Source organism: Peromyscus eremicus, chromosome 3, assembly GCF_949786415.1.
Source record: "Peromyscus eremicus chromosome 3, PerEre_H2_v1, whole genome shotgun sequence".
In the NCBI taxonomy this organism is placed as follows: Eukaryota; Metazoa; Chordata; class Mammalia; order Rodentia; family Cricetidae; genus Peromyscus; species Peromyscus eremicus.
Window position 1 is genome coordinate 71,155,425 of NC_081418.1, and position 4,346 is coordinate 71,159,770.

Sequence of the window (4,346 nt, forward strand, 5' to 3'; positions counted from 1 at the left end):
ATATGGGTGTCTTAGATATCTGTATGCCAGGAAATGCAACCTTGGAAAGGTCTAGAATGGGAGTTTGAATCTCACTGGCCTTTCTTGGTCTTCCCAGGCTTCCTCCTTCTCAGCAGGAGCACCTGGGAGTACAGGTCCCTGTATAGGTCTCAGACTTTTCTCTTCTAGAAGGGCCTTGGATGACGTCAGCTACAGCCTTGAATGTCCTCTTCTCTCTCCATGCTGGGGAGAGAGAGGTGGAGGAAGGGAAGGGAAGAGAAGGAGGGAGGGGAGAGGAAAGACAAAGAGAGGGAGGGAGGGAGGGAGAGAGAGAGAGAGAGAGAGAGAGAGAGAGAGAGAGAGAGAGAGAGAGAGAGAGAGAGAGAGCGCTTTGGGCCCCAGAACACTCCAAAAACCTGGAATACCCCCCAATAGGCCCTATCTCTCTTAGAGGTTCTGCTGGCTTCTGGTGGCACGAATTGCTTTTCTAAGAACACAATGAGATCATCCCAGAGAAGCACCTTAGTTATCAAGTTCTCAACCATTCTAAGTTTTTCTGAATCTAAATTTAAACCCTAGATGGGCCCCGGCCTGGACCAGTTTATCCTCTATGGAAAAAAAGAGGCTCAGAGATGTTGAAGGTGTGGTCCAATAGCCTTGCACAGGAAGAGAGCTCAGTCCTGAGCTCAGGTGCCCCACCGGACTCCAGAGCCGGTTTTCTCTCTAGGCTTCCCTGGGGCTCTGCCGGGCTTCAGCTTCTGTCCAGTGCAGTTCTGTAGACGCCTCCTCCTAGAGAAATAGCGTCTTCTGGGAGAAGCAGTGTCATCCTACCTGCATAGCTGTGGTCCCACCTAAGAAGATAATTCAGCTACAACCAAGGGCTTCAGTGACGCCAGTTGACTTTCTGCCTTGGAGCTGAGCTCTAGTTGCAGCATAGGGTGGGAAAGTGGATTTTTTTGAAGCCTGATATGGATCCAAGTAGGCAGGGATACTTGCTTCTGTGCCTCCAAGGTGTGGGATATCTGTCTTGCTGTGGCTCAGATGAGGCCTGTTATATTGACTGGAATATGCTACATGGCCTGGATAGTTACACCCTGGACTGCCTTCCCATTGGACCCCTCCCTGTACAGGTCTCAGACCTTTCTCTTCTAGAAGGGCCTTGGATGACGTCAGCTACAGCCTTGAATGTCCTCTTCACTCGGTTATACCTAAGAATATCCTCATTCTGTAGGGCTTATGTTTCCATGACACCATTTTAGAGGCCAGGCCTGAGGACAGGTTCCACCTCTGGTTGGATCTCTGTCTCCTCCAAACAGTTATCACTGGAATTGTGGAGCCAGGCAGCGAGGTCCAGCAGATCATATGGTGCATCATTTATTCATCCAGCAACTCCTTGTGGAGAGTCTGCTCCGCACAGAGGCTGCTGTAGCACAGGCAGCAGAAGCGTTGAAGCCCACTGCTGTCCTACACAGAAGCTTTGCTGTAGGAGGTAGGCAACAAGCAAGATGAGTAAGTTGAGCACACAGTGAGTCATGTAAAGGCAAGTTGCTGCGGGGTGAAAGGATGCTAGGAAGGGAGATTAGAGTATGAGGATAGGGCAGTGTTTCAGATTAATTTCTGTTGTTGTGATAAAATAACCTGACAAAGAAAGCAACTAAGGGGAGAGAGGGTTTATTTTATTTTAGAATTCCATGCCATCGCTATGGGGATGTCAGTGTCAGGAGCTTGAAGCAGCTAATCACATCACTTCCATAGTCAAGAACAGAGAGAAAGGAGCTCATACATGCTCATTGGCTTGCTTGTGTGTGCCTACCTCAATTTCTTTTTTTTTTTTTTAAAGATTTATTTATTTATCATGTATACAGTGAGTGTTCAGCCTGCAGGCCAGAAGAGGGTGCCAGATCTCATTACATATGGTTGCGAGCCACCATGTGGTTGCTGGGAATTGAACTCAAGACCTCTGGAAGAGCAGTCAGTGCTCTTAACCGCTGAGCCATCTCTCCAGCCCCTACCTCAATTTCTTACACAGTTCTTATACAACTCTTATACAGTTCAGAACCCCTTGCCTAGGGAATGGTGCTGCCCACAGTGGGCTGGATCTTCCCACATGAATTAACTTAATCAAGACAATCCTCCACAGATATGCCTGCCTATGTGTAAACTCATTGTAGACCTCATTAAGACTATTTTCCCAGGTGATTACAGATTGTGTCAGTTTGACAATTAAAGCTAGCTATCACATACAGGATGGTGTGATTTCAGAGGAGAAGAAGACCTTTCCTTGAAGGAAACTTTCAAGCAAAGATCTGTAGAAGGTGAGGTGGGGTGTGAAAATGGGGTTCTCTGGGGAGAAGCCTTCCAGGGAGTGGGTCCCAAGGGGCTAGAGCAGAACTATGTATGATGTGTTTAGGCAGAGAGAGAGGGAGGGGGAAGAAGAGGAGGAGGAGAGAGAAAAGAGAAGAGATGAGAAGAGGAGAGAAAGAAGAGAGGAGAGGAGAGGAGAGGAGAGGAGAGGAGAGGAGAGGAGAGGAGAGGAGAGGAGAGGAGAGGAGAGGACAGTAAAGAAATGAGGCCTTGAGGGCTATTGTAAGAGCATTGGCTTTTATACTGAGACGTGGTTTCTTTTTCTTTTCTCTTTTTTTCTTTTCTTTTTGTTTTTTTGAGACAGGGTTTCTCTGTGTAGTTTTGGTACCTGTCCTGGATCTCACTTTGTGGCCCAGGCTGGCCTCGAACTCACAGAGATTTGCCTGACTCTGCCTCCTGAGTGCTGGGATCAAAGGTGTGCACCACCACCGCTTGGCTGTTACATTACTATCATTAACAAAGAAAACTGTGTGGTAAGCAACCATGAAATGAAGTTACTTTAGAGTAATTTTAGTTCTTTCTGACTACTAAGCACTGTGTCAAGCACTTATAATCCTATAGCCACCTCTTGACTTGGCATATTATCCTCGGGAGAGGGTTCAGACACAGGGAGGTTTAGTAACTTTTACAAGGTCACACAGCTATAAAGTAATTGTGGTGGTTTGAATGAAAAATGAAAACACTCAGGTATGTGAATACTTGGTCCCTAGTCACTAGTGCTGTCTAGTGAGCTTACAGAGCCTTTAGGAGATGGAGACTTAATAGAGGATGTGTATCGCTGGGGGTGGGATTGCGGGGTGGGGTGGTGGTGGGGTGGCGGGGTGGCAGGGTGGCGGGGTGGTGGGGTTTGAGGGTTCATAGCCTCGCTCCGCTTCCTGTTCCCTCTCTTTTTTTCTCTCTGCTTCCTGACTGAAGGCTGGCTTCACGTTCCTGCTACCATGCCTTCCCAGCCATGCTGGACCCCGTTCCTCTGGGACAGTAAACCAAAATAAAGCCTTTCTTCACAAAGTTCCCTTTGGTCATGGTGTTTCATCACAGCAACAGGAAAGTAATCAATAATAATAGACTAGGAATTTGAACCCAGGCAGCCTGAATCCTAAAGGCTGTATTCTGGGCCACCTCTTACACTATCTTGAATTAATGAATAAATAGTCTCAGAATCTTCTCAGCTATGATTCTGTTCCAAGATATGATTTAGTCCAAGATATGACATTGTACAGCACAGGCTAACTTCACTCAGAAGATGAGTGCCATTTATCTAAGTATTTATCCATACACCCACCTATCCATCCACCTTTCACCTATCTATCCAACCACCCATCCATCAACTTTCCTTTCACCCTTCTATTCATTTTTCACATATCTACCTACCCAACCACCTACACATCTCACCAATCATGTATCTAAACATCGCCATCCGTCTACCCACATACCCCCCATCCACTTATCAATACATCTCCCATCCATCTTCCTACACATCCACTTACCCAGCCACCCACTCTTCACTCCCTCTTTCTCATCTCTCAGCAATCCATTCATCCAAGTGCTCAGTCTTCATGGAGGCCTGTCTACCCAACTATACTGAGCAGGGGACCCGGCTGGTATGGGTGGTCCTTTCCATTTCAAGCACATGGCAACAGAAGCCAGAGAGCAGCATCAAATTGCACTGCAGCTCTCCTCTGTCAGGAGTTGCCATGTAGCCCAGGCTGCTCTTGAGCTCTCCATACTCCTGCCTCTGCTTGTGGAGGACTGGAGTTGCAAGGCCAGTGCTATAAGGCCTGGCAGGGCTGTTTGTGTCGGAACAACTGAAGCCAGTAGCTACAATTACAGCATTGACCTTATCATTGGCTCATCCGTGTGTCCCATATTCAAATTTCACCAGTGGTCCCAAGAGTTCATTTTTTTTTTTTGTCAGCTTTTTTCTTGTCTGTGATGGGATCCAAGACTGTATTTGCATTTAGTGGTCATGCCGTTTTAATCAAGGCTGTTATTACTTAGCATTC